This window comes from Phoxinus phoxinus (assembly GCF_949152265.1).
Source record: "Phoxinus phoxinus genome assembly, chromosome: 14".
NCBI lineage: Eukaryota > Metazoa > Chordata > Actinopteri > Cypriniformes > Leuciscidae > Phoxinus > Phoxinus phoxinus.
In genome coordinates this window covers 24,041,993-24,047,992 of record NC_136889.1, presented here as the reverse complement: position 1 = coordinate 24,047,992, position 6,000 = coordinate 24,041,993, and the positions used below count along the sequence as shown (strand labels likewise).

Here is a 6,000-nt window from a genome sequence, read left to right as displayed (position 1 = left end):
TGTACCACAGTGTTTGGGAATGTGTCCTCAAAATATCTGGTGATGTTTGAGTGACTGCCTGTACCTGAAAAGATGAGGTTTGGACTTGGATTGATATGAAATGTCCTCAATGTCTCTGCTGCTAGCATCAGCTTTTTAAAAATGTGTGGATGTACTGCATGCTAGCACAGATTTTGTTCTGCTTCTATATTGAGAATATTAGATCCTGAGCTTGCTGAGGCATGAGTGAGCAGCTGCAGTGTGTTTTCCTGCGTGTGTGTGTGTGTGTGTGTGTGTTTGGGGGGGTTATTTTTGAGAGCAGGGCATCACTTTGCTTCAGCTTGCCATTTTCTGAATAATTTGACTGAGGAAGGTGCAATGTTGGAGCCGAACGTCTCTTTTACTCTGAACGAGATTTTTATTTTTAAGTTGTTTTGGCTGGCTTCATGACATATGTGGTTTATCAGCGTTTGTTTTGATCTATTTCCTGCATCTTTTTCCAGGCTACCTGCTTATTTAGAAGGGGGTCTGACTCTGTAGGTGGTGATGTGGGATTTCATTAAAGCTGTAGCGCAAAGCCCGGTTGCACACTGACTGGTAGCATGGACTGCATTAGCTTTGTTACAGTGAGTATACAAAAACACTCTATTTGCGGGTGAGTCTCTGTCCAAGACCAACGAACAGCTCCAACATCCACATCTAACTCATCTAATTGGTCTGCCATGACTACAAATGACTATGTTGACCTTGAAGTGGTTTCTATCTCGTACGCACGCACACTCTGCTATCTCTTCCTCTCTTCACACAGGTACTTTCTATTTTCAGGCCTGTGCTCAGTTCATTTTGTGATTGCCACATGGATCTCCTGGGGCTGCCTGCTGATCCACTGTGCACAAGGTGTGGATGTGCAATGTGATTTGGAGATGTTGGAGATACTTGTGATAATAGTAAGCCACACACAGTTACAGTGTGGTAACATATGGTTTAAAATATGAATAAAAATCACATTCATTTGATCCCAGTGCAATGCGCTCAGAGTACAAACTGTCTGAAATGATCAGTTTTTAAGTGATGGCTCCTTTAAGGCTTGTCAGTAAACGGCCACTGTTATGATTGGCTAACGTCATTGCATAAAACAAAAAAATAGCCTATGCAATACCCACTTGCTATTGCACGTGAGTAAGTGTTTTGAAAGCATTATCCATATTATTGATCATTTACATGCAGACAAAGCATCATCATTTACAGATAAGTAATTTACTTACGGTTTGTGATGCAATCTCTCAATTACACTGTGCCTTGTTTACAAAACAAAATGCTCCGAACAAACATATAATCCAAAAGATAGAGGCAAATTTTATTTCTCATGTCATGAATATTCTGGGTTCAGTGCAAGTTAAGCTCACTTGAATTTGTGGCTTAATGTTGATTATCGCAAAAAAATAATTTTTACTCAGCCATAATTTTCTCAAAAAAAAGAAAAGAAAATAGAGATTATGGCGACCAATTTACAAATGAAGTGAATATGGTAGCGATTTTTGAGTGATTTAAAAGAAGAAAGGTAATGCTTATAATGTTACGATTTTAAGATCTTAAATTGCATATAAAATGTCCATCCAATTGGATTACACAGTTTTAACATGAAACTATTGTTAATGTTATGGATATTTGTCAGTCTTACATAAATTAAATGGATAATAAATGCTTCTACTAATACATGTGTTTGAACAGTGAACAGGTTTATATTATCATAAAAAAATCCAACTTGTTTCAATCTCATACTACATTTTAACTAGATAAATATGGCTTGTTCCACAGCAAGCCATATTTTAACAATGGTCATAAATTAATAATTTAATTGTTTAGTTAATAAAAGACTATGCCATGATATGTGTGCATAAATCGTATCTGTTCCTTACCTGTTCATTCTAACACTGACAAACATGTACTAGTTTGTTTCTTTATGTTCTTTTAGTATGTTCATTATTTATGTTTATGTTAAATTGAGGCTTACATAATTGAGTGTATTGTTTAAGCTGCATATTTCTTCAAATCATCATTTTACAGTTGTTTTAGAGTGTCATTTCATTGTAAATTGGAGTTGTAAAATTGAATAGGACGTTAAATAGAAAATATTAAATTATGTTAACATGCTATTGTTAATTTCTTGTAGCTATTCAAACAATGAGTCATTCAACGTTTATAGATTGACCCCAGTTATACTTCCATTACAAGTGCCATAACTGTAACCTAGATTTTGGTTATTTTTTAGGAAAATGAGGGACAATTGGAGATTATTATTAATATTTATTTTTTGGGTTAACAATATTATGCCACGAATGCTGTCGATTGTAATGAACCTGAAATATTCCTTAAACCGTCATGTGGCTCCTCTGTGTAAGTACATTTGTGCAGTGGTGGGCCACATGGTGTGATGTTACAGGGGTTTCTGTACGCGAGCACTGGACCATAGCCTCTCCGGTTACAGTGAGCTGCGTTTAAGATGTTAACTGGCTTCGTTACTAGAGAAGAGCACAGCCAGCTAGTGTTTGCATGTCTCTCTGTCATTAATTTCTGAAGAGGTGGAAGAAAGGACTGGGCTGTTCAGTTGCAGTGTCACAACCTGAGGCGGCATAATGTTTATGAGAAATATTTAACATTTAGAGATGTTTATGAGAATCACCTAACATTTAGAGTTGTTTATGAGAAACATTTAACATTTAGACTTGTTTATGGTATGATAAACAGTTATGATAAACAGTTACGCACACTAAGCACATGCATTGTGTTTTTATTTTGTTTGTGTAAGTTTACTGTACTTTTTATTTGGCTGAATGAGTGAATCTCATTGAAACACGTCTGCTATATTTTGCATCCCCCCTCCCCCAGACAAATTTAAAGTATATTATTTCAGACCATTTTTTTTTTATTTGTTTGTTTTGAATAGTAATATGATGACAATTACTTTTCAGTTTTTCATTTATTTATTGGAATAATTGCCTTGCTATATATTATTCCCCATTATATAATTCTGCCAGACAATGCTGAGTTCACATCAAGATTTACCTGCCCTCACCTTTACTGACCAGGCAAATGAGATTAGTAGAGAGAGAGAGAGAGAGAGAGAGAGAGAGAGAGAGAGAGAGAGAGAGAGAGAGAGAGAGAGAGAGAGAGAGAGCGTGTGTGTGTGTGTGTAGAAGGAGGCAGAATAGGTTGAATGAGGGCTGTGTGAGGTGGGTTGTACTTTCATTGGAGCTGTCATGGTAGTTTTTTTGTACCGTTACTTGAGGACTAACAAACAGCATCCTGAATCTGACCTGCTTTTGGACTTTAAGCGCTTAAGGAGAATCAGTAAGAAGTAAAATCACTGGGGCTCTTGCGGTCCGTCCTCGTCAGAGAAAAAGACACACACACATACACGTACAGAGAGAGACTGATGCGGGATTCGCAGCGTGGGTCTGTCCGGAGAGACTCTGCCTGGATTCTTAACCGACATGGTGGGTTAACGTTTGAGTGATTCGGAGACCATCCGGTAAATTCCTGACAGGAGGAATGAATGATTTTCACGCGGGGCGCGCGTGAGTGAAAACGCTCGCGTAACTGTTGCTGTGAACGGACGTCTGCAGAAACATGAGGAGAGGAAATAACTGAAATAAACTGCGTAAGTAAGCAGATTTAAGATGCTTTACAGAATTAATAATATGCTATTATGGTCAAAGACTGTTTTTGAGTATCGTTTGCTGAGTTTTGTTTCTCTTAGTCTTATCAAAGTCATTTTGTAACCTGTCTGTTACAGTAAGCAAAAGAACGCATTTAAAGAGGTCCAACTGAGACCACATTTCTTTTATTCATTCTTCACTCCTCTCCTCTCTGCATCTGTAGCCCATTGAATCCATCTGTTGTAAAATATATATATATATATATATATATATGTTAATTGTTTTATTCATTCAAGACGAAATTAAATGAAGTCAAATGCAACTGGACGTGATATTAATTTTGAGGATGGTAGCCTACGTTATCTTATGGATTAAACTTCCCCGTTTCATTCACTCCCATCAGCCACATAATTTGACTCGCTTGTTTCCATTTTCTCACTGCACAGATAAGCTGCATCTGTAGTGGTTAATTCACGCCAGTAGCGTGTGGTAGTGCTTTATGTGTTTATGTTTTAGTAATGTGTCATATCCTCTGTCAACACTGCAGGTGTATTGAAAGGTGCGCCTTCTGTCACCACTAGAAACCAGTTAAGAATGTAAAGCTTATATTGCATGTTTTAAATAATTTAAATGTCATTTTCATTCTGACATGAGGATAAGTTGATGTCAGAGTTTGTGAGCTGTCTTCATAATTAGAACATTTTGCAAAATTGTCATGCATTTAGGTTGATTTTTGCACCTGGGCATCATAGATGGGCACTTTCCTGTTAACATGATCAGCCAATCATAGTAGTGAAATAATTGTTTACTTGTATTTCACCATTACCACCTCACATTCATTTGCGTTTGCAGTTGCTACTGACCTTTTCCACACTATTGACTTTATTACATTCATGTTTCCCAGAATTTATCTGTTAAAAGACTTAAATAGTGAGTCAGTGATGTTCTGTTGGTGTAATGAATAGATCAGTGAGACTGGTGCTCAGTTGGCATCTGTGTGCAGCTGACACCATTGATATGGAGAGAAAGAGTGTGTGTGTCTGTGTCTGTGTGTGTGTGTGTTAGGATGAGGACTGGGGTGATCTCATGAGTTAACGTCCATGTTTCAGTCTAAAGTTTCGGTTAACAGAAGCTTCATTAGTTAATGATGAAGAAGTGGCCATCCTGTTTTTTTATAAGGAGATCAAGATGAATGCTTTGCCATATAAAGATAATTAAGGAGCTTTGAGATAAGTCAAAAGTTTCATGCACTGTGATAATAGGCCTATTTATATCTTGTAATTATGAAATGCTTTGACATTGTGATTCCCCTCTGGCTTGTTATTTGAAATGTATCTCTCGTTCACAACTGCAGTTCTTGTAGGATGATAACAGTTGACACACAGAGGATTGATCTTTTTAACAGTCGTTTGGTTGGTATTTTTAATGTTGATTCTAATTCCAACATGTCATCCAAACAGGCCCCTTAAATTCAACCTTAAAATTGTGTTCAAAAGTTTGGAGTCAGTAAGATTTTTTATTTTGAAAGAAGTATCTTATGCGCACCAAAGCTGGAAATGTTTTTATCAAAACGAGTCATTTTGTGAATTATTGTTACAATTGAATATATATATATATATATATATATATATATATATATAATTATTTAAAAAGTAGTTTAGTCCTGTGATGGCAAAAGTTTAATTTGCATGATCCTTCAAAAATCATTCTAATATTCAGATTTCCTGCTCAAGAAACATTTATTGTTATTATCAATGTTGAAATTGTGCTGCTTAATAGTTTTGTGGAAACTGTGATATTTTGAATATATACAAAGTTATGTCTTGGAAAGGCACAGCTAATTGTGTCCTGCAATATCAGTAGCCAATGGTTCCGCTGCTCAACCTTCAACGACCGGTCAACATTTGCTGTAGCAGTTGCAGCGCACTTTCAGAAATCTTCCACCTTCCCCAGCTCCACCTGTATAGATCTGCTACAGGTAATTGATGTATGCTATATAGTACAGCAGCAGCATGTCATACTTGCTCACAGCAGTGTGTCGTGTATGTTTTGGCAGAACCAAGTTCTGTACTTGCTCTGCAGCAGAAGCAGCAATTGCAGCAACAGCGTTGCAGATATATTCCGCCAAAACCAAACATTAACATAGTCTTATCCATTACCATGCCAAACACTCTGAGAGACCGAAGTATCTTTATTTACACATTATCATATGAACAGTCAGTAAATGACTGATGTACAGTAAACCCAGCCCGATCTCACGGCAATTCGTACGAATTTTACGAGGTGTCTAATTCGTACCAATTCATACGACCTCACTTGTACGTATTTGTAAGTTTTTTGCTAAATCGTACATATTTTACGA

At 36.8% G+C, this 6,000-nt stretch overlaps 1 protein-coding gene across 1 annotated transcript in view; it reads left to right on the top strand.

The window, feature by feature from the left end:
• Positions 1-3,526: 3,526 nt before the first annotated feature.
• The window catches only part of LOC307010109 (protocadherin-15-like), a 225,684-nt gene continuing 223,210 nt past the window's right edge, over positions 3,527-6,000 (top strand). Inside the window, exon 1 of the mRNA XM_079634508.1 lies at positions 3,527-3,640. The gene's annotated coding sequence lies outside the window, so the exon portion shown is untranslated. The remainder of the gene's footprint in view (positions 3,641-6,000) is intronic.